This window comes from Oenanthe melanoleuca, unplaced genomic scaffold (assembly GCF_029582105.1).
Source record: "Oenanthe melanoleuca isolate GR-GAL-2019-014 unplaced genomic scaffold, OMel1.0 S001, whole genome shotgun sequence".
Taxonomy (NCBI): Eukaryota; Metazoa; Chordata; class Aves; order Passeriformes; family Muscicapidae; genus Oenanthe; species Oenanthe melanoleuca.
In genome coordinates, this window is record NW_026612650.1 from 5306666 (window position 1) to 5331657 (window position 24992).

The 24992-nt window shown below is 43.9% G+C and overlaps 2 protein-coding genes and 1 long non-coding RNA gene across 3 annotated transcripts in view; 2 read left to right on the forward strand and 1 right to left on the reverse strand.

The window, feature by feature from the left end:
- LOC130266098 (zinc finger protein OZF-like) overlaps positions 1 to 24992 on the forward strand; it is a 793423-nt gene that overhangs the window by 493408 nt on the left and 275023 nt on the right. The window lies entirely within an intron of this gene.
- The window catches only part of LOC130266127 (uncharacterized), a 1034314-nt gene that overhangs the window by 216798 nt on the left and 792524 nt on the right, over positions 1 to 24992 (reverse strand). The gene's annotated exons all lie outside the window — the stretch shown is intronic.
- On the forward strand, positions 7112 to 8255 carry LOC130266219 (uncharacterized). Its single transcript, XR_008842774.1, has 2 exons — positions 7112 to 7732; positions 7789 to 8255. It is a non-coding gene; the product is annotated as an uncharacterized LOC130266219 (long non-coding RNA).

Below are 24992 nucleotides of genomic sequence, written 5' to 3' on the forward strand. Positions count from 1 at the left end.
TACTGGGGGCTACCCAGGTGTATCCGGTGATTTTTGGGGATGTCCAGGTGATGTTTGGAGCACCCAAGTGTCCCGACTCTCCTGGATGGGCTGGGAAAAGGTAATGGCCACTGTTGCATCCTTTCGGTCAATGTTGACACAGATGACCCTCCGTGGTGGGGGGGCTGTTGGGGGCACCCCAACATTCAGGGGTACCCCAAAACTCCTGACAAGGGCCCCAGGGGTGGGAGGGAGCCCTGAGTTACTCAGGAGATGATGCAGCACAGGTACACCCAGGAGCTTTGGTCTGTGTGGTCGGTGCAGGTGGCATTCTGCACTGGCTCCAGCTCAGAGGTGGGCAAAGAGGGCACCCCAAAATCTCAGGGGAGCAGTATTGATGCACAGAAAAACTTTATAACCCACAAAGTAAGTTATAGGTATGTATTTTATTCAGCACTAAGGTGCATGGGGGATAGCTCCTCCGAAAAACACGCACACCTTTGGTGACCTGCGCCTCTATTTTTATTCTCTACAAACTAGGATTGCACAATGCACGTAATACATATTCATTTCCTAATCCCTCCTGTCCCTGCTTCATATTAAAATTAGCTCCACAGCACTTTGTGACTGCACATTGCTCCTTGTTGGTTGTTCTGGTGGCTGTCTGGGATGAAGTAAGCAGTCTTCCTCTCACTTTAAACTTATAACCTCACCTTCTTTGCATATTAGTCTTAGGTTCCTTTCCAGACCTTGATACCAGTTTTTGCTGGCTCAGGGGTCTAAGGAATCCCCGTTATCTGGAAGGAGGCCTCTCTCTTTCATCCTGCTTGCACGTTCTTGGCCCTCTATCTTATCTTGAAGCCTTGCTCTGTCCTCCTGTTCTTGCAAAGACAGTGAATATTAAGTATTCAGAAAATCTTGTCAGTCCCCTTCTAGTTAAAGCATCCTCCATTTTTACCCTTAACTCATTAATTTTCATTTTAATTCCCCCTGTTTCAGTTTCACAATGGCTCCTTGGTTCTATGGGCCCCAGAGCTTCATCCTTGACGCTTGGTTCTGTAGGTGTTTGGAGTCACAATGGTCCCCCTGAATCCATGAGGCACCAGAGTGTCACAATGGTCTCTGGTTCCATGAGGCTCCATGGTGTTTCCATGGTGTCCTGGGATCTGCTGCTGTCCTTATCACAACTGACCTCTTGTAATTCAGTATTTGAGGTATAAGAAATTATATCAAGGTGTCCTGTATCCTCCTTCCTGCAAACCCCAGTTCCTGTCTTCCTTTCCGGTCCTGTGACCTTCCCCTGTGTCCTTGTACCCACCAGGGGTCGGGTATTCCGGCCCCTGTCCCGTCTGTGTCTTCATCCCATTGGCAGCTAGCCAAGGCCACTCCCATTCCCCTCTCTTGAATACCTGGTGCAGGGAGAGACTCGGCCTCTTTCCGGCCATACCATCGCCCTGCAATAAACTGGGACTGAAAGAGCCTCTTTGTATCCTTCTCCATCCATGATGCGATACTTTGTCTGATCTTAAGTAATTAGGAAATAGACACAGTGTAACCGCATCAGTTGGCGCCCAAACGTGGGGCTCTCAGTGATAGACCCCATTTGGCTAAAAAGTGCCTGTTTTAGGACTTTTAAACTCCCGTTGAGCTGTTCAACTACCTCTGTGGGTCGGAGCTGTTTTTGACAGCGCCGAACATAGGAGGGTGAAATCGGATAACTTCTCCGCGAACTCGGAGGAGCCGGTTCTGGATTGGAGCTTTTGCAGAGTTACGGCGAGACCGCACTCCGTCTGAGGAAGGTAAAATCCCTTCGGGGAGGCGGGAACCCCTATCTAGCCCCGAGGTACTGGGGGAGGGGGGAGTTTTTAGACGGAGTAGCCCCAAATTCGCGGGGGGAGGTTTGTATCCCGCGGGGGCAGCGGCGGCAGTCCCGCGTGGAGCGGCGAACACGTGTGTGGTGTTGCGCAACCCCGCCGGCATTTGCGTGCTCGGCCCCTCCACCGACGTGTGTTGGGCTATTGGTGTGAGCACGGGCGCAGGGATTTCCCTTAGGAGGATTTCCCCGGGACCGCCCGGTGCTGCCGTAGCGACAGCCATGTGTAGTAACAAAGCCCAGCACCCCCACCTGGGTTTGCAACGGACTGCTAATTTGTAACTTTCTGCAACAGTAAGGGAATTGTGCATTTGTGTTTATAACATCGGAATGGGGGGGAAATTTTCTGCACAACAAAAGAGTATTATTTCTCAGCTTAAAGAAATGTTAGATGCACAGGATTTTGTAATTTCTAAAAAACAGATTAGGAAGTTTGTTAGATGGTTGTCTCAAGAAGTTATAGAATTTGAAAAGCAGGATATCCATTCAGTTTTATTTTGGGACAATGTTGGAAATTTATTAACTTCTAAAATACAGAAAGGCGATACCACGGCTGCTTTATTTTTGCCTATATTTCTAAATATTCACCAACACTTAACGCAATTAGATTCGGAATCTTCTGTCTCTGAATTAAAATCCTCTTTGCCTAATTCGGAATCTTCTGTCCCTGACTTAAAAGAGAAATCAGTAATACCTCAAGAAACTACTAATTCTAACAATCCCCCCAGTTATACAATGTTGCCGCCTGAAAATTCTAATTTAGAAAATCACCTTTCTTCAGTGCAAGGGGGAAAATCTGTACTAACTTCAAACAATATGCCTTTTTCTTCCAATAACCCATTCCTGCATCCAACTCCCATTTCTGCTCCATATCTTCCTAGCTATGTAAACCCATATTTCCAAGCTGCTGTTTCTATATCACCTTGTAACTATCTTTCTAACACGGGGACAGAAAACAATAGGAGCTCCGTGAGGGCTGAGACGGGGGGAGGGGCAGCACGTGTTTCAGGAACGCAGGCAGAGACACAGAACCACTTAACCCCTAACTTGCTGACTAACCCTCCTCAGTTCTTTGATTCAGCTCCGGTTAGTTATGTGGGTAGAAGGAATGGTAGGAGAAGCTACGAGCCATTCTCATACCAAGATAAAAAGGAAATTTGTAAGGTGCAAAGGGAATTTGGGAGGCAAAGTGAAATATTTAAAGGGATGCTAAGAACAACCCTTTTGTCTAATGAATTAGTTCCCCAGGATATAAAGGACCTTTTTATGTGTTTGCTAACTCCAGCTGAATATGAATTATGGCTTAATATTTGGAAACGTTCTTTAAGCAGTCTTTTAACAGAGCTTCACAAAAACCCTGAGCATTCCAAAGATTCTGATGATAATGAAATTACATTGGACCATTTATGTGGGGAGGGAGAAATTCACTGCCCTGAAAAACAAATTCGGTTATTATCTAAATCTATTTTGAATAAGGTTAGTGATGCAGCTGAAAAGGCCTTTATCAGTTTGCCAACACCTGAAGTAACTACTAGTTATGTTCATATTAAACAGCATTCTTCTGAGAGTTTTTTAAGTTTTATAGATCGATTAAAGACACAGGTGGAACGCCAGGTGCAAAATCCAGCCATGCATGCAGAACTGATTAAGGAATTAGCAGAAAAGAATGCCAATCAAGCATGTCGCAGAGTCATCTCGAGCTTACCACTCTACCCGGAGCCCAGCCTAGCACAGATGATCGAAGCATGCACACGCAAAGCAGAACTGTTCAGTGCTCCTGAGAGGAACCCGAGTCCAGCACCTCCTAAGCCTCCAGCACCTCCACCACAACAGATGAAGAAGCAGCACATGTCATCACAGCAGCTAAAGAAGATCACCTGTTTCCAGTGTCAGCAGGAAGGACATTTTGCTAGGGACTGTCCTCAGAACAGGAAACAGAAGAAAATCAGTGGACCAAAAAACTAGAACTGAGGCGTTGGCCTGCCATAAACACCATAGAGCGCCAGGATATAAATTCTGCAGGCTATACTGTAGCAAAAGCCTCTCTCTTAAAAACAAAGGGGGAGGGTGGAAGGGATAATGTGGGGATAACAGATGATATAAATGTTAAATGTTCTCTTAACCAGGTCAGGCAGTCCTGTGGCCGTGTTAGGCTCCAGACTACCAAAGGTTTTTATTTCAGATCTGCTGAGTGGACCATCATTTCAGTGGACATTTCAAGCCCCTTAATTGACATGACGGTTTGCCACATGGAGAGTGAGTATTTTGTTGTGGGAGACACACTACACACACCTTTAGAAATTGAAATAGCTCCTATGATCATGAAGGGGAAAATATCCAGTGTTATAATATTAGCCCGTTGCTCTCAAGCACCTTTCTATTTGTGTGAGGGGCAAGTACTGGCCCAAGCCTTTCCTATTCCAGCAGACATCACAGCAGATGATAAGTCACCAGAGGTTTACTGGGCAGAAACAGTAAAGGAGGAAAAACCTTCTCTAGCATGCAACATGACACATGGATCAGATCACCTACACGTGCAGGGTGTTCTGGACACGGGATCAGACGTGACCATTATTCCTGAAAAACTTTGGCCTTCACATTGGGAATTGCAACCTGTGGCTGGGCAGCTCCAGGGTATAGGAGGAGTTAAATTGGCAAAAATATCAAAACGCTTGGTACAAATTGAGGGACCGGACGGCAAATTGGCCAGTGTTCGTCCGTTTGTAATTGATTACAAATGTCCCTTGTGGGGGAGGGACTCCATGTCACAGTGGGGAGTTAAAATGATAATTCCAAAAACCCCTCAGGATTTTTGGAAGCGGCCACTGTTGACTGCCAGGTCCAGAAACTAACATGGCTAAGTGACACACCAATCTAGGACAACACAGTGGCCGCTGAAAAAGGAAAAGTTACTGGCACTTGAAAAACTTGTAGAGGAACAATTGGCAAAAAATCATATAGAAGAAACAACAAGCCACTGGAATTCTCCAATCTTTGTAGTGAAAAAACCAGGGAAAGACAAATGGGGATTGTTGCATGACCTTAGGGAAATAAATAAAGTAATTCAGGACATGGGGTCTCCGCAACTTGGGATGCCTAGTCCTAGCATGTTACCTAGAGACTGGAAATTGGCAGTTTTAGACATCAAAGATTGCTTTTTCCAAATCCCATTACACCCTGAAGATGCTCCCAGGTTTGCATTCTCAGTGCCATCATTGAACAGAGAGGCTCCAATGAAGAGATACCACTGGAAAGTGCTTCCACAGGGCATGAAGTGTAGTCCTGCTATCTGTCAGTGGTATGTAGCTTCATTGTTGTCTCCTGTGCGTGCACAAAGCAGGGAAGCTATAATCCTACACTACATGGATGATGTGCTGGTGTGTGCTCCTGACAATTCAATACTCCAACACATGCTTGACCTAGTAGTTAAAGTTTTAACCTCTGCTGGATTTCAATTACAGGAAGACAAAGTTCAAAGGATGCCACCTTGGAAATATTTGGGCCTACAGATTACAGCCAGGACCATTGTTCCACAGAAATTAGAAATTAATTGTAATCCTAAAACTCTTGCAGATCTTCACTCTCTGTGTGGGTCATTGAACTGGGTAAGACCTTGGTTAGGCCTCACTAATGAGGACTTACAACCCCTTTTTAATTTATTGAAAGGGGAGAGGGAGCTACTGTCTCCCAGAGAGCTGACACCTGAGGCAAAAGCTGCAGTGGAAAAGGTACAGAAAGCCCTGTCTGAAAGGCAGGCTCACCGCTACCAGCCTGAACTACCTTTCAAATTCATTGTTTTGGGAAAACTACCACATTTACACGGGTTAATATTTCAGTGGATTGAGGGGCAGAAGGACTCACTCTTAATCATAGAATGGGTCTTCCTCTCCCACCAAAGATCCAAAACTATCACACAACCACAGGAGCTTATGGCTCAGTTGATTCAAAAAGCAAGAATGAGGCTGCGTGAACTGTCTGGGTCTGACTTCACATGCATTCACCTGCCAATTAAACTTTCTATGGAGGGAAAAAACTCTCCTGAAAGGCTAACAAAAGAAATGTTTGAGCATTTGTTACAGAGCAATGCCAGCCTCCAGATATCTCTGGATAGCTACACTGGACAGATATCTGTTCACAGCCCAGCTCATAAGTTGTTCAATGAGGAATTCCACCTCATCCCTCGTGAAAAGAGAAGCAGGAGACCGCTTCAGGCACTCACAGTGTTCACAGATGCATCGGGGGCCTCCTATAAGTCGGTGATGACTTGGAGAAATCCTCAGACTCAGCATTGGGAAGCTGATGTTAAGTTTGTGGAGGGGTCACCCCAGATTGCAGAACTGGCTGCAGCTGTGAGAGCCTTTGAGCAGTTTTCAGAGCCTTTCAACCTGGTAACAGATTCAGCTTATGTTGCTGGGGTAGTATCCAGGGCGGAGCAGGCAGTGCTCAAAGACATGGATAATGAGCAGCTCTTTAGGCTGCTGTCAAAACTAATCTATTTGATTTCACACAGAGAACATCCTTTCTATGTAATGCATGTGAGGTCACACACGGAACTACCAGGTGAAATCTCAGAAGGGAACCAGATGGCAGACACCCTTGCAGCTCCAGCTGAAAAGGCACGCCTTCCTGACATTTTCCAACAGGCAAAGCTGAGCCACCAGCAGTACCACCAGAATGCACCAGGTTTGGTCCGTCAGTTCCAGCTAACACGGAGCCAGGCCAAGGCTATTGTAGCCACCTGTCCCAGCTGCCAGCTCCAGGCCATGCCATCACTGGGTATAGGGGTTAACCCCCGGGGCCTAGGCAGCTGTGAGGTGTGGCAGACAGACATCACACACATTCCTAGTTTTGGACGCCTCAAATATGTTCATGTGAGTATAGACACATATTCAGGTGCAGTTTATGCATCCGCACATGCAGGGGAAAAGGCTGTACATGTAAAACAACACCTAGTGCAAGCCTTCTCAGTGTTGGGGATCCCTAAAGAAATAAAAACAGATAATGGACCAGCATACACATCCAAGGAGTTCCTGGAATTTGTCCAGCAGTGGGGACTGGGACATAAAACAGGCATCCCCCACTCCCCTACAGGCCAAGCAGTGGTTGAACGCACACACCAGACACTAAAACAGGTTCTAGCTAGGCAAAACAGTTCAACTGTGTGGATGTCTCCCCAGCAAAAGCTCTGTAAAGCTCTGTTCACAATCAATTTCTTGAATTGTTCATTTGAAACCATGACACCTCCTGTGGTCTGTCATTTTAACAGCAGTAAACAGTTTAAATTGTCTCAGCATCCACCTGTTTTGATTAGGGATCCAGAAACATGGGAAACCAGGGGTCCCTATGAGCTAGTAACCTGGGGAAGAGGCTATGCATGTGTATCAACCCCCTCAGGTCCTCGATGGATTCCCCAAAAGTGGGTTAAACCTTTTGTTCCCAAAACTCCAGCCACAGCAGAAGGAGATGAGAAGCAAGTAACCACTGCTTCGAAAAGAAGACGCCGCAGAGGGAAAGGAAACAAAAACCTCATAAAGGAATACCCTCTGGCAGAAAAAGACTTATAACATGTTTTAAACTGTTTGTTTTTCCTTTTAGAAGAAAGCTACCCTCCAGTTAACCCTGTGTCCTGTTAGCTTTGAACAGTTTGGCAGCTGCGTGGATCATCCCTCAGAAAACATATGCCTGTCCACTGCAGCAGCAACAGACCCTGTGTCCACCTGCCTGGGATGCCAGGGATTTGAAGGACTTTGCTGCATGAACCTGACTGCAAGAGCTCCTAAATGTCCACGCTGCTCTGCAAGAAACAAAGGACTGGCTTAATGGACTATTCAAGGGCTGGGGGTTTTCTGGGTGGTGGACTTCCACAGTCAAAACCATTATGTAATTTGTTGTCATTTCTTTCCCTTGTAGCAATAGCATTTGGAATCATACTTCAGTTAATATTTGAGGCCATTACTGGTATCACTTCTTCTACCTCAGCAAACAATCATATAGAGATAGCAAATATAAAACAATCTAATTCTCCTGCTTATCACAAATGGTAAGCAAAATCATAAATTTGGACTAAAATTAGTTTAATATCATCCCCCTACTTAAAAAACAAAAAAACGGGGAGATGTTGTAATTCAGTATTTGAGGTATAAGAAATTATATCAAGGTATCCCGTAACCTCCTTCCTGCAAACCCCAGTTCCTGTCTTCCTTTCCGGTCCTGTGACCTTCCCCTGTGTCCTTGTACCCACCGGGGGTCGGGTATTCCGGCCCCTGTCCCGTCTGTGTCTTCATCCCATCGGCAGCTAGCCAAGGCCACTCCCATTCCCCTCTCCTGAATACCTGTGCCCCAGAGAAACTCGGCCTCTTTCCGGCCATACCATCGCCCAGGAATAAACTAAGACTGAAAGAGCCTCTTTGTATCCTTCTCCATCCATGATGCGATACTTTGTCTGATCTTAAATAATTAGGAAATAGACACAGTATAACAGCGTCACTAGATCAGTCAATTTGTTTCCTCTCTCTATCTGGCTGTCTATTAGGTTCACAAATTCCCAAGGAAGGAATATATAGAACTTCAGCAAGAAAGTTGGTAGCTTTGGATTGTGGACAGCCTGTGCAATACAATGTGGGCATTCAAGCGAGAAGAGGAACGGCTTGTTTTTGCAGGTGTTACAAGGCTTTTGGGGGCTTCTAGAGATTGGAATTCTGTGTGGTTGCTGTTACAGTGTAGGACTTGTTCCTCTGAGAAATGGCAAGGTCTATGCCCTCAGTGTAAATCAAGGCATCCTAACCAGGCTGATTTTGAACCTAAAATTCTGAAGTTTCTGTGTGGAAAAACACATTTGGTCCCTGCAACTTAGGCGTGCATTTGGGAAGAAAAAGACTGGGAAAGAACTGTGAGACATTGCAAAGAGAGATTTGGGTGGAAACAGGACAGGACAAGAAGAAGGAGATAGTGGGAACCGGACAAAGTAAAGAGATGCCTAAAGCCAGACCGCTGGGCTATGTTATTGTACATCGGAAAGACATTGCTGGACATGGGGGCACAGAAAACAAGAGACACCTTATTAGATTCTGCAGGGACTGGTGGCCTTTGTATAAGCTGGACGATGGAGTGAAGTAGCCACCTAGTGGAACTTTGGATTGTAGCACACTATTACAACTTATGCTATTTCTTAGGAGGGAAGGGAAGTGGACAGAGGTATCATATGCTGATACGTTTTTCTGCCTTCAAAATCGCCCCGAATGGCAGAGGGATTGTGGGATCGGGGCTCCATCTGACCCTCTGATATTGGCCCTCGGAGAAGGAGAATAAGACTAAGAGAGAAAAGCTTAAGCGGCGTTTTTTGGTGTGCAGTATAGGACAAAGATGTACAAAATCAGATAAGATTTACCAGACTTAGGCCCAGGAACAAGATCTGGCAGACAATTTGTTCAAGCCTCCCCACATAAGGCAGGAAGGGGATGAGGATGAGGATGAGGATGAGGATGCAGACTCAGAGGATGCAGACTCTCCTTCAATCGCACACGGGGGTAGACAACAGACACAGATATTTCAGGCACCTGTATGAGAGGCAGTGAGACCAGGGGGAGGAATGGTATTGGTTCAAGTTCCCTTCTCCACAATCAATGTGGAGGCATGGGAAAAAGTTGCTAAAAATTACTGCAGTGATCCAGTTAACACTGCTAAACATCTGTGATATATAACAAAACAACACAATCCAGATTTGCACGATATGCAATTATTATTGGATACAGTGACCGAGACTGAAAAACAATTAATTATAAAAACAGCAGGGAGTCTGACAGAAGACTATTACAAAACCAGCAATTGGATGTGAAAGATTATTTTCCATTCCAAAATCCACAGTGGGACCCAAACAGATCAACAGAATGGAGAGAGTTGGAAAGCTACCAGGAGTGGTTTGCAAAGGGGATGTAAAGAGCTATTCCCAAAACTATAAATTGGTCATCTTTATATGCAATCAAGCAGGAGCCCTCTGAGTCACCATCCAAATTCCTCAATCGTTTAAGGGATGCAATGCACTGCCACACATCACTGGACCATGGGTCTGAGGTGGGGATACAGTAGCTAATCAGTTTATTCCTGGGGCAATCTACGGGTGACATAAGACATGAACTTCAAAAGCTTCGCGGGGAGGATGTGAGGAACTTAGAGACTGTTGGAGAAGGTGTGGAGAGTCTTTAGTAACTGGGAAGAAGGATATAAACAAGGAATGAGGAAATTTGTAGCCGTCATAAGTGAGAGGGAGAGAGGAAGATGCAGACAGGGACCACCTAGACGAGGCCTGTCCCGAATGGGCAGAGACCAGTGTGTGATCTGTAAGAAATATGGTCACTGGAAAAATCAATGCCCAGAATGAAGATGGGATGGCCATCAAGAAAAGGGAGACCAGGAAAAGGGAAAAGTGACTGCACATGTGAAAGAAGACTGAGGAGAACTAGTACATCTCACCCCAGGGGATCCACTGGTTATAAAATTGAAACTGGGGGGAAAAGTGAAATAAGTGGAATTTCTGGTTGACACGGGAGCCATGTATTCGGCTTTAAATAAGACTCTGGCACCTGTGAGGAAGGATTATGTTACAGTAATAGGAACAACTGGCCAACCTGAGAAAGCATATTTTTGCAAACCATTAAAGTATAGGCTTGGAAAGGAATGGAACATTCATAAATTTCTATGCCTGCCCAGTTCCCCAAGATACCTTTTTGGGGAGGGACTTGTTAGAACAATTACAAGTAACCATTAAATTTAAAAATCGAGAGGTTATTCTGGAGGTAAATGATGAACAGTATATAGAGATATTAAGTTTAATGTAAACAGCCTTTCAAATGGAGGAAGAAATTAATGAAGAAATAATAAATCAAGTGTTTCCTGGAGTGTGGGCTTCCAGTGTACCAGGGAAAGTGAAAAATGCACCTCCTATGCTAATTCTACATTCTAACAGTCCAATTTACACTCCATTTACTTTTGTGGCTTGCATTTCTTCTCTCAATGTTGGCAAACTGCTCCAAGGAGCCAAATCCAGCCCCTGAGACACCTGGGTCCCATTCCAGGGTCCTTGGGGACCCCGCCAGGGGGGTCTTAAACCTTCCAAGGAAGCCAGAGGAATACTCTGGACCCCCACATCTCCCCCCTCTGTTTGCACCAAAAACATCTCTTTTACAGCTTTCTCCATGGCATGACAAATGCACTGAATGATGCATGGCAAAATGACGAGAAGAACTACAAGCCCCACTAATATATAAAATCCTACTTTCAAAATTTCTTTTTACAAAGGTAAAAGATCAAAAATGTCAAACAGACCATCCATCCTTGATCTAGTAACTTTCTCAAGCTTTGCCACACCTTTCTGCAACTGTCTTACATACTTCTGAGTTGATTTTGAATGATCAGACAAGATCATGCAGGCAGGGATAGCAGCCCAAATTTTGTCCCTACAAACAAAAAACGTTCCCAGCAGTAACTGTGCTAAAACTTGGAAGGATGGTTTGTTTGAGACTATAGTACAATTATTATATATACATCTTGATTCAAAGTCACATTCATTGTTTGGTTTTTTGTCAGTCCTGAAACATTAAATACAATACAGAAGTCCATTCTTGTTGAAGCAAAACATTTCTAATTCTTCTGGTTCGAAAAAGGCCACAGGGAGAAATTGAACCCACACATGTCATCCGTCCACAGGAGCTGTCACAACTCGCATCACCCATGAAGGGATGCCCTCTGGAATGGGCCATTCTCTCACTGGCAATCCCACCAGACATATTGAAAATGGCCTTCCTGGCCTGGAATGTCCCAAACAAATTGTGTCCAACCCCGCTGTCTCTGCTAAATTCCTCCAAACCTTCTCCCTTGGCTGCATCACTGATAAATTTGCTTTGTTATCTAACATAGTTGACGAAAAGATAAGATACAACAACATTTAAACAAACATGTTTCACTGTCAGTCCTTAAATCTTTTATGTCTTGTCTGAAAATGAGTTCACATCCTTTGTCTTCAATTTTGTCTGCGAACTGTTTTCCTCACTTCCACGATTGGCTTCTGCTTGCGTTTGGGCCCAATAGGGTTTTATGTATTTTGTAGGAATCCATCTCAATCCTTTATCTGTGAAAACACAAGCACAATCTTTTCCCCACATGATTAGTTTGAAAGGCCCTTCAGTTTTTACCTGTTTCTAAATTTCTGATCAAAACCAAAGGATTTTCTTTTAGCTTTGCTCTTGTATCATTTGTAAAATATCTTATAATTGGTGGAGTTCACTCTAAAAAAGAACTATTTAAGAAGTTTAATACATAATAAAACTTTTGTTCAATCACATGTGAGGCATAGCTTCTGTCTCCCCCCCCTTTTTTTTTTTTCTCTAAAATTGTTCATAAAATGATGTCAACTAGAATATAAATGTTTTTTCAGTTTTCCAAAAAATGAGTATTTTGTCATGTCCATCTGCTACAGTTGAAGACCTTGCAGTCCCCTAGGGTTGACTGCTCCCATAAAAACTGGTGACTATATCATTTGACAATCCCGACAGGACTAAGTAATTTCTTTTGCTTGGCTTTTTTGAAACGTGAAAAAATTCAATCAATACTTGTGTATTTTGATGAAAAATGCATGGCTTAATTTTACCTGCTTAAAAATATCTGGCAAGGTTTGCAAAAGACATGGTCAATCTATCTGTCCATGCATTCCCTCTACCACAATTCTGGGAATGATGAGCTTTAATATGTGTAATAGAATATTTATGTGTCCTGTTTTTCTGCAATGTTTTCATACATGATAAATATGAATATAGAATGTCATTGCTTGTTTTCTTTAAAAGTGACCCTTCCAATCTTTTAACTATGTTTTTCACATGCACCGAATCTTTGATTAAATCAAGGGGTTGCTAGAACAATTCAAAATCTCTGACCATTGCTGCCAATTTCACAATTTGTGGTGAATCTTGCACTGTTTTCACATCCAATTCCTATTTTCCTATAATTTAATTCTGATATATAATTACTGATTTGTGAGTTTTCCCTGAACCATCAGTGAACATTATGATCTCGTCCAATGGTCCTCACTCATTTTTGATTTTTCTCTGAACTTTAATTTTGCTTTCAACAACCTGTGATTCAGATAGTGAATTGTATAAATACTTGTATAATCTAACAATACAATTGCCAAATCCAGTGATTTTGGTGTGCCAAATCAAAACACTGCTTTTTCATGGGTAAATGAATTATAAAAAATCTCTGCCTGTCATTGTCATCAGCCTTGTTTTTCCCTTTATTATGATCTATTATTTTTAAATCTGTAAAAATTGTCTTCGGGGATTGGTAAGATAGAAAAATCCACTCTATAATCAAAAGTTGGTCCCTTTAAGACTCATCCCATTGAAAAATTAAACCATATGACTGTGTTCCTTCTCTCAACACCACTAAACAAAAAGGCAATGAATCTAAATAACGATGTGCTTGTTTCTGCTATAAAATTCCTGCAACCTTTTCCAAAGCTCTTCGTGCTTTTGGTGTGAGAGTTCTAGAAAATTTGATATCGCTGTTCCTTTCAGAAAATTAAATAAAATGAAAGGTCTTCTCTTGTGATTTCTAAAATCGGTTTCATCCAGTTTATCTTTCCAAAAAATTGTTGTAGGTCTTGCAAATTGTTGATTTTTGAGCTGATTTCTATTTTCTGAGGCTTTACAGTCTCATTCAGCTTTCTGAGATCATGAAGCAATCTCCATGAACCAGAGGTCTTCTTCAGAGTAACAAACATGAAAAATTCCAGTGTGCAATTTCACAAATCTTGAAGTACTAATTTCCAATCCAGCCTTTTTCACTTTTGTGATCAGACAGTCATGAGCTTTTTGCAGCTTCTGTTGCATGGATGCCACAATGAGCAAATCACCATCTTGACTAAATTCTTCAAATCACTCAATTTCTTCTTTTTCAAGGCCCACTGACCCATCTAAAGAGGTTTATTAGTTTTTCAAGTCAGGTGTCTGGAGAGAAGTTCATCATCTTTGTTTCTGATTCAATCTGTGAGCTTGCCCCTTCACTTCCAGGGCTGGCATCTGCCCGCATCTTGGCTGGACATTGCCTCATGTATTTCATTGGCATTCATCTTTGTCCTCTCTCTGTGGAGACACAAGCAGAACCCTTCCCCCAAATACTTATTTTGAAAGCTTTTCAATTTTTCTTTGTTTCTAGATTTTTGATCAAAACTGGAGAATTTTCCTTCAACTATTTTCTAACAAAAAACAAACACAAAGTTTAAATCTTCTGAAGTTAAAACACAATACAGCAATTATCAATACCTTAAACATCAAACATACATTTACAAGATTAGATAATCATCAATTTTTAAAAACTGTGTCATCACCTCTTAAAAAACTGTGTCTTCACCTCAGGGTCTGCAAACAGCTGACAAACCTTGATTCAATGAGGAATCAGATGGTCATCTCCGGAAAATGAACACCAAATTCACTTCAAGGTTAGCTTCAGCTGTCATACTGACAAGGTCATATTGCCAATCCAAACGACTGGAATATTATTTTGATGCAGAAAACTCCTGGGTTTACACATTTTTCTCTTTCAGTTAGAATCAAGGCTTGGCCAGAGCCTAAACTCTAATTGGAAGAGAACTCCCTGACATCTTCTTATTAAAGAAAAAAAAACTCACAACTCTTAACAACAAAACTGCAATACAAAATATTTCAAGGTGAAGAAGAAATCAAATTCCTTTAGCAACTCATTTTCTCTAAAATTCTTCTTTAGGGTAAAATGCTTTGAACATGGCAAGCTGCTGCAATGCTTCTGTGATAGCAACTCAGGAAAACCATAACACTAGAAATTCATTCTGAGAATGGAGCTCATTTCTGAAATTCTGCAAAATATTCAAAACTTACACAGGGTCAGGTCACAAAAGACCTGCCAAAATAAAAGAGAGAATTAATAAAAGAAAGACAAAAAACCATTAAGTTCACAACTTAACTAATTACACATTTGATTCAAGAATACACCTGGAGACTTTCCAAAACTTACTTAAAATGCTGAAAGAGTTCAAATTAAACAATGAAACAGAAAATAAAATCATTCTGTGATACAGAATTCATACAATCTTATTACAGTGTTTTTAAAATTAAATACAGAAACTATATTTAAATCTTAAAAATTGAACTGATAGATAAATACTGCTTTTCCAATATATGTGAAAAGAATTTTGATTTAAATTAAGTTTTACAATTCAAATGATGATCCTAGAAGTGGTCTTGATTTGTGTTCACACAACATTTCATTGATAATTTTAAAAATGTAGACTAGAAATCCATTGCAATTTGATTTGAAGGGAAAACTAAAATATTCATAAATCTGCAAAACATAAATCTGCAAGCTTCTTACAAGAATTCGAAATCTATTGATTTATATTGACAGTATTGCAAATACTTAGAAACTGGTTTCTTTGAAACAATTAACTATAGGAAAATTAAAACTCAATGTTGACATTTAAATAAACGTACACTCATATCTGAGAAATAACAAATCACTAAATATAGCTGATATGTATTTAAATAAAATATAAAATACCTTATTATACCTTCAATTATTAAAATACCTAATACTATTAAAATACCTTCATCACTCTTAAAATTTCAGCATCTTTTTAACAATACAAAAACAAACACCTTAGTTTAACATACAAGAACTGAAAATAAAACTGAGTTTCTTATCAATTTCCCTCGTTCTGCTTGTTCTCCACAATATAGATAAAAACAGGTCTTGGTGTCTCTCCATCCCCCATTCCTCCTCCCCTCAGCAGCACTTGACCCGTGCAGGGCAGGGGAGAGCAGCGGGGGTACTGTCGGAGCCCTTTTTTGGGAGGGGCAGCGGTGCTCCCCCTCCTCTCCGCGAACCCCGGGCTGGCGACCTCACGCTGCTGTGCCCGGGTTTTCTTTGAATCAGCTCCGTTCGGGCAGCTGCCTGCAATTGCTTAAAAGTTGTTAAATTTTTCTCTTTTGACTTTACAAAGCATGAATTTTTTCCCTTTTTTGAATCTGTCTTTCCCTGAAACAGTTTTCCCTGCATCGCTGACATTTCTGGGTTTTGTGTTTCCCGCGCGCTTCCTGCTCGGGGCCGGGGCCGGGGCCGCTGCTGCTGCACCCCGTCCTCCGTCCGGCACGGGCCGGCTCTGCCCTGTGGTGACTCATTTCTGGCCCTTCCACGCTGGAATCACTGCTCTCTGAACTAAATCTTGGCCTTCGTGCCCGCATGCTGTGATGCCTATCTACATTTGAGTGTCCCTATTCTGTTCCTGTCACTTTCGTGTTCGGGGATGTTGGCACCTCCAGGCGCCACGCCTGCGTGTGCTCCCCACGCCCAGGTCGAACCACGCATGCGTCGCTGGCTGCTCCCGGATCGGGCTGTCCTGCTCTCCCTCCCGGGTGTGACTCGTCCCCCCCGGACGTGGCTGGCCCCGCCGCCGCCGCCTGTGTGCCGGCCGCCGAGACCCAGCCCGTCCCCGGCATGGGCAGCGCCACCCCCGCGAATCGCGCCGCGCCGATCCCGCCCGGAGCCACCTCCCCCCGGCCGCGAGAAATTCCCCCGCCCGCCGCGTCAGGGATCGATCCCGCCGCCCCTGGGGGTCGCTCCGCCTGGGTTCCCCATGAGGCGCCACTGACCAACGGGGTTTTTCCGCGGACAATGAATCGCGCTGCGGTTTCTATACTCATATCTCCACCCCCCGCCACTGCTGCGCGCGTTCCTGTCCCCCCCGCCCCGCTTTCCGAGATCTGTGGCGTCCCTCTCCGCGAAAGTGGTGACAAAGCCGGTAAAAGTGTCCCTGATCTGAAATCCCGATGGCGTTGCAGTTACTCTGTGTATTCCCGCAGCACCACGAATTGTCTGTTCTAGCATTGTAGAAGTATAAGGTATCGTGTGTCCCATTTCATCTCCCTCCCTTGATCCCCCCACCGCTCCCCGGGTAGAATGCAATTGCCTCCCTGCTGGTGGTGAGGTCATTTTTGAGGGACTGAAAAAACAAAAGTCTAAATCGTCAAAATTCTTTGGAAAAACCTCCATTCTGAGTTTTCCCGATTTAGGGTTAGGTTCAGATAATTCTAGGAATTTGGGTGAATCTGAGGAATCTAGGATGTCCGAAGACGAACTGGTCTGCTGCTGGCAGACAGTTTGTGTAGACACCAGCTGCTGGCTGGATGTCCCCTTTTCAAGTCCTGAGAGACCCTCTATGGCCTTCAGAGGACTAGAAACCTTTATTTTTTCAGCAGACAATGCCTCTAACATAACTCGCGCTACCGTTAAAAGATCCTTTGCTGAACCCGCTGCTGCTGGCACGGCAGCCATAAATTTCCCTCCCCCAGCTCATAGCTAGGTAAGAATCCTTCCCCAGTCTCTGAGAGACTTTAATTGCTTTCTGTCAAGGAGAGACTGGATAAAGCTACACTTTCGGGAGTCCTTCACTCCCTTATCTTTCAGAGTTACAGACTTATATCAATTACAATTAACTTTTTGCCAGAATCCTGCTGTAAATAGTACATTTGTTTCTGCCTGTGGGTAATGAAGCTTCACCCACACAAGCAAATCTCAGAATTCCTTCTCTGTGACAGAGACAGGATGAACAAAAGCTAAAACTTTCAAAGTGGATAGTAAAGTGAACTGTTCCTGGCTGAGAGTTCTGCCTATAGTGTTCCTATGATGTATCTGAATCTGAACCGTCTTACCCAAAAGCAATTTGTCCAAAATCGATTCGGAGGTTCCTGAAACTGACCAGCAGTGCACAGGAGCGAGGCTTCCCGGGACACCTCCTCTCCGACTCGCGTCTGGGGATTTTCTTGGCAGAGGGCCAAAAATCTCCTCCGCAGTCCTTTTCAACGGCGTGCCTCTTCTGAAGCTCGGTCTTCTGGAGGTCTGTACCTGCCTTTGCAGGCTACAAGGACCAGCCAGGTGGTCAAATGTCTCTGCCTGAGGGGGTCTCCTTCAGCTGTGTGCATCTTCTCGAGCTGGGTTTTCAGGGTCCAGGGGTCCGCACCCACCTTTGTAGGCTGCAGCCCACCCAGAGGACGCCAAATGTCACATCCTGAGGTGTCTCCTTAGACCTGAGATCACCTCTGGTGGACATGCAGGTGGTTTGGAACCCAGCTCTTTCCAATGCCCGCCGATGAGAGACTGCAGGAGGCTGTTCTTAGAGGTTTTCATGGTTGTTTATTGTTCCTTATCTCAGGAATGCTTTGTCCAGCGAACAGCAGTCTGCTCGCCAGACGTCCATGGCAGAATCCGCCTGGCAGAGGCAGGACTTATCTTTTATAGTCTAAACTACGTACTAGGTATTTACAAATGACCCCCAATACAATACAATCTTGTTACATGGTCCAGATCTGTTCTTGTCCAATCTAAAAGTGCCAGCGTGTCACCCAGCATGGATGACACGGAGAAGAAGGAGGAAGAATATCCACACCCCCAATTCTCCATGTTGGTCACGTGTCCCTTATCACAAGCATTCTAGAAATCTGCTAATTCTACATTCTAACAGTCCAGTTTACACTCCATTTACTTTTGTGGCTTGCATTTCTTCTCTCAATGTTGGCAAACTGCTCCAAGGAGCCAAATCCAGCCCCTGAGACACCTGGGTCCCATTCCAGGGTCCTTGGGGACCCCGCCAGGGGGGTCTTAAACCTTCCAAGGAAGCCAGAGGAATACTCTGGACCCCCACACTCCTATAGTAATCAAATTGAAGGAAGGAGAACAACCATTTAGAATTCAACAGTACTTCTTGAAAAAGGAAGATAGGGAAGGAATTAGTCCAAGACTTGAAAACTTTTTCCAATTAAGGTTATTAAAAGAGTGCCCATCTGAGTTCAATACTCCCGTCTTACCAGTCCAAAAATCTGATGAGTCATACTGAGCAGCACAAAATCTGAAAGCTATTAACAAAATATCTGAAGATCACTATCCCGTGGTAGCAAACTCATATATTTTGCTAATGTGCCTAACACCGGAGCTAATTTGATTTACCTTTTTAAAATTAAAAGATGCCTTCTTTTGTCTCCTTCTCCATGAAGATAGCCAGAAAATTTTTACATTTGAGTGGAAAAACCCTAAAAGTGGGCACGAATCTGAGATCACATGGACAATGCTGCCACAGGGATTTAAAAACTCTCCTAACCCTGTTGGGGGAACAACTTGCCAAAGATCTGGAATCCTGGGAGGCTCCCCCAGAAGAGGGAAAGCTATTGCAGTACATGGACTATCTCCTCATATCTACCCAGATAAAAGAGGCATAGCCTGATGCAGCCTGGACGGTAAGGCTCCTAAACTTTCTAATACTTCAGGGATACATGACATCAAAGGAAAAGGTAGTGAAGCAAAAGGTAATTTATCTGGGTTATGAAATTAGTGTGGGACAACAGAATCTAGGGCAGAATCGCAAGGAAGCGATATGCCAAACCCCAAAACCTCAGACAATAAAGGAATTGTGGACATTCTTAGGAATGACAGGGTTGTGCCAATTATGGATTCATAACTACGTCATACTTGTAAAACCTCTGTATGCGCTCATTACAAATGGGAACAGACAACTCCAGTGGACAAAAGAGGCCACGAGGGCCTTTCAGCAGCTGAAGAATGCTTTCTGTTTTCCCATGAGAAGCAGGGAATTGTCCTGGGGATACTGGCCTAGGACTTGGGTTCGTACCAGAGAACAGTTGCTTTCTTCTTCAAGCAACAGGATGCAACAGCCAAGGGATGGCTGGGATGCCTCAGAGCATTCAGCAGTGGTGCTGAATATTGAAGAGGCACACAAATTCACACTGGGCCAGAAAATTACTCTACTGGTGTCCCAGAGTGTCTGCAGTCCTGGAAGTAAAGGGTAGGCACTGGCTCTCTTCACAAAGGTTCCTGAAATACCAAGCCATCATGGTGGAACAAGACGATGTAGAGATAATTTTGACTAACATTATCAACCCGGCTTCTTTTCTTAGTGGAAATCAAGGGGAGCTGGTAACCACAACTACCTGGAGACTATCTAAGCCTCCTACTCCATCTGCCAGATATGAAGGACACGCCTTTGGATGACTGTCCTAGGTTGCAATATAAAGATGTCCCCAAAAGTGTGTTTTCTATCACCATCTGCTGAAAACAGGTGGGGCAGTGATCCTTATCTCCGTGGGAGATGTCCTCTGCTAATGGGCCATCTATTAAACCAGGTGGGGCAGTGTTCTTTATCTTTCCCATGACCCATCATTCCTCCACGAATATCTCTTATGTTAATGGGACATTGGGTCCCACTGCGTGACTGATAAAACTACATCATCCCATTGGGAGATGCTCCAGCCAGGGGGAGGAGCCAAACATTTCCTACCTAGAGAGAAACTGAGATTTAGAACACCAAGGCAGCCACCACTCACTGGTTTCCAGAGGACAAGAGCTGCCAGGATTTCTACAGGATCACTGCTTCAAGAAGACCACTTCATCCAGACTGCTACCACCACCCTAACTAGCAGGGTGTCAGGTTGTATTCTGACTCTGGCAGAGGTTTTTATTTTCTAATATTGCATGCATTTTATTTATCTCTTTTTTCCTATTAAATTGTATTTCTGACTCTGAGTGTCTCACTGGCTTTGCTTTCAAAATTATTTCAATGAGACAGAAAACTTGTTCACTGATGGAAGCAGGTACGTTGTCAGTGGGAAGCAACATGCCAGGTATGCAGTTAGCACCTGCAAAGAGGTAACAGAATCTGGACCCTTGCCAATAGATACCTCTGCATAAAAAGCTGAGATAATTGCTCTAACCCTCGTCGAAGAGATTGTGAAGGGAAGGATAATAAACTTTTATACAGACTGAAGATATGCATTTGGGATTGTACACACACATGGAGACATCTGGAAAGAAAGCAGACTGTTAAACTCACAAGAGAAAAACATCAAACATGCATAGGAAATATTGTGGCTACAAGAAACAATTCAGCTACCTGAGGTGTTAGCAATCATGCACATTAAGGAACACCAGAAGGTGAGCTAAGAATTGGTGGAAGGAAATGAACTGGCAGACAGAGGAGCAAAAGAAGCAGCAAAAGGTGAGATGACGATTGAGGGAGCTTTAATTCCAGATGGACAGGTCTCCCTTGCAGGTAAGCCAGTATGTTTGTTATGCTTTAAAACAGTGCAACTGATAATGGTCTCACTGCTTAAAAAGGCCTGGTGTTACAATAAAGCGTCTCTCTTTGCACCTGCCTGGGGACTCTGTGTCACTATGGACCCTCATCCACATCAGCCCAAGGCTCTACTTTGACCAAGTGGAGCCTCATGGCACACATGTACCACTGTGACATTACCAGGCACAGTGGAAACAAGGCCCCATTATTGCACAGCAAGGCCTCATGACACCCAAGAGATCACTGTGACACAATGGGATCTCATGGAAGCAAGTGTCCATTGTAACACAGCAGGGCCTCATGGGACCCAAGAGATCACTGTGACACAATGGGATCTCATAGAAGCAAACGTCCATTGTAACACAGCAGGGCCTCATGGGACCCAAGAGATCACTGTGACACAATGGGATCTCATGGAAGCACGTGTCCATTGTAACACAGCAGGGCCTCATGGCACCCAGGAGAGCACTGTGACACAATGGGATCTCATGGAAGCAATTGTCCACTGCAACACAGCAGGGCCTCATGGGACCCAAGAGAGCACTGTGACACAATGGGATCTCATGGAAGCACGTGTCCATTGTAACACAGCAGGGCCTCATGGCACCCAGGAGAGCACTGTGACGCAAGGCAGACTGGGGAAATCAAATGGCAGCTACAAACATAGCGTGGCATTATGGAAGCCAGGTGCCACTTGCATAATGACATGGAACACAGTGTCCATTGTGACACAGCACAGCCTCATGGAAACATTGGGATCATTGTGATGCAAGAGAGTCTCATGAGAGCAAGTGTCACTTGTGAACACAGCATGGTCTCATAGAACCCAGGGGAAAGTGGGACCGTGCCATGGCTCGTGGAAACACAGGGCAATTGTGACACAGTGGGGCCTCTTGGAACCCAGAAGAACATTGTGGGGCAGTGGAATCTGGTGGAGCCAAGTGTCAATTGTCAAAATAGCAAGGCCTCATGGAACCCAAGTGACCATTGTGACTCCATGGGACAAACTGTCAGGTGTAGCACAGCAGGGTGTCATGGAACATTGCCACTGCTCATGGAACCAAGTGTCCATTGTGACACAACCAGGCCTAATGGAACACAGGAGATTATTGTGACACAAAGGGAATCTCAAGAAACCAAGGCTGCATTGTGACACAGAGGGGCCTCATGGGACCAAGGAGACCATTGTGAGGCAAGGGAACGTCCTGGAACAACAGGAAAATTTTCAAGACAGCAGGGCCTGATGGAACACAGTGCCAATGGGACATTTCCAAGGCTCATGCTAGCAAGTGCCCATTGTGACAGAGCCAGGCCTAATGGAACACAGGAGAACAATTTTACCCAGTGGAATCCCATGGAACCAAGTGTCCACTGTTTCATGGTGCAGCCTTATAGAGTGATGGAGGCCATTGTGTTGCAATGGAATATCCGGAGACCGTTATGACAAACCTGGACTTTATGGAACCAAGGAGAGCACTGTGATGCAATTGTTATAAATGGATATTTGGATATGTTCGATTTTGTCCAATTAATTAAACAACAAAGTTAAATTTAGCAGCAATTTATTAATAATAGCAGTTGTATATAAATGAATACAATCAAAATATATTAGTTTCATAAATTTGAGTAAATACAAAATTTACCAGTAATTTAGTATATAATTGAGGTTTGAGGTTCGAATAAAGCATAAGCAAAACTGACTGGGGGATACCCTGACTGGGGGTACGGGCAGGGCCATTCCTCTCACACCATAACAAATCAGTCAAGCTAAAAATCTCACTTATGTACTGTTTACTAATACATATTAATACAGAAGCTTCTAGAAAGCTCCTCTCCATTTCTATTCCTAAAATCTACCTCACTATGTTGTGTTGAGCATGTGTCACCAGTGATCGGGGGTCTCTCCTCCTTTTGGGGCTCTTGTTTCCGATGAAGGCTCTGGGTCTTCCTCAGTGTTCGCTGTCTGACCTTGCAGGTAGCACAGGCACACTAAGCTTAAAGTTATATAATTAAATATATGTTCCCACAACAGGCCTTATTCCATGTCTAGTGCCTGGAATCATCCCAATTTGACCCAATTCAAGGTCGAAAGTTTTATTTCTAGATGCTGTTCTTAAACATATACACTTACTATCCTCACTCCCACCAAATATCTGGAGGATGATTCCATCTCCTTTGTTTCAGCATTTCCTTTATCCTTTTTGCTTCATAACAATTAAATACAATTTTTCTATTGATTATAAAGCAACAATTTTCTAATATAGTTACAATTTAATTAGCACGAATCACATATATAAGATGGGGGATGGTATTCCCTGTAACACTTGGTGTTCGGGCTTAGCCAGTCACGTGCTGTTGCTGGTCATTGTGTATTTTAGAGTAAAATTGCCATATTGTGAGAAAAGTTATAATTGCAGCAAACTGTGCCTGTGCAAACTGCCCTGTGTTTCCTGTGCTGTTCCTCAGGCTGTGTTGTTGGCTGTGCTGTTGCAGTTTGCTGATAGAAGCGGCTGTTGAAGCACGAGCCCAAGCTGGAGGAGCCCGGCAGTCCAGGCAGGCTCTGTCTAGATGGTTTCAGCTTGAGCCAGGAGAGTTTTTGAATACAAAGGGGGACTGGCTTGCTGTAAGATGAGAGAACAGAATAATAGATAGGGTATTTTTTGGGAGGAGTATACTCGAGCCCAGCTAGTTCTTATTTGGCTTTTGACTGGAAACTACTCCCAGCTGAGAGAGGACATAGAAATTCACTGAGGTGGGGACGAGCAGGAGTAATTCCTTGTTTTGTGTGTGGGCTGACAATCTTCCACTGGGAACTGGATTCACATTCAGCTTGTGTTCTTCTCCAGTGTAAGAAGTGCGAGAACAATGGCATTGTGAATCTTACAGGTGGAGATTTGCGTGCCTTGAGTTTGTACTGGAGCTGCTGTGATATCATAACTGGGAGGCAGCACATGCTAAATGTGAGGTAGTAAATTTAGCCTGTGGAAAAGATCATTGGTCCCCGAGGCCTGGGACATTTTGAGGAAGACTGGGAGAGGGTGAAATGGTGGTGTAAGCCTTGCAGTACAAATTAAAGGAGTTTCCATCATGCAGTGGTGTGTCCCTGACTCTTGGGAATTTAAGATACAAGGGGGTCGTATTTGTGGGCTGTCAGAGTTATAGTGTGGTAGTTTGAGAATATTTTAAATTGTGGCTAGAAGAATAGAAGAGATCCTCCTCCCTCAGTGGTTTGGACTGGATCGTTTGGAATTTGTGGATCCAGTGAACTATTGAATAGAAAGAGGAAACAATCAGGTTAATCTAGAAGGAATATACAGAACTTCAGCAGGGAGGTTGGCAGCTTTGGGCTGGGAACAGCCTGTGCAAGAGAGTCTGGTCATTCAAAAGAGAAGAAGTGGAATAGTTTGCTTTTGTGTGTGTTGCAAAATTTTTGGGGCTTCTAGAGGTTGGCACTCTGTGTGGTTACAGTGTAGGACTTATGAAAAACTTTGGTATTTTTCCTCTGAGAGAGAGCAAGGTCTATGCCCTCAGTGTAAATCGAAGCATCCTAACCCAGCTAATTTTGAATCTAATATTCTAAAGTTTGTGTGTGGAAAATCACATTCAATACCTGCAACTTGGGTGTGCATGTGGGAGGAAGATTGGGAAAGGACTGTGAGGCTGTGTGGAGAGAGATTTGGGTGGAAACAGGATAAGACAAGAAGAAGGAGATAATGGGTACTAGTCAAAGCAAGACTGGTCCTTTAGGCTGTGTTTTGACACACTGGAAAGCCATAGTCGGGTATGGGGGCACTGAAAATAAGTGAAGTTTGATCAAATTTTGCACACAGTGGTGGCCCCTGTATAAGCTGGGAGAAGGTCTCATATGGCCACTGGCTGGAATTTTAGACTATGAGTTTTTATTGCAACTGATGCTATTCCCAAGGAGAAAACAAAATGCGAGGAGATGACATATGCAAATATGTTTTTCTCTCT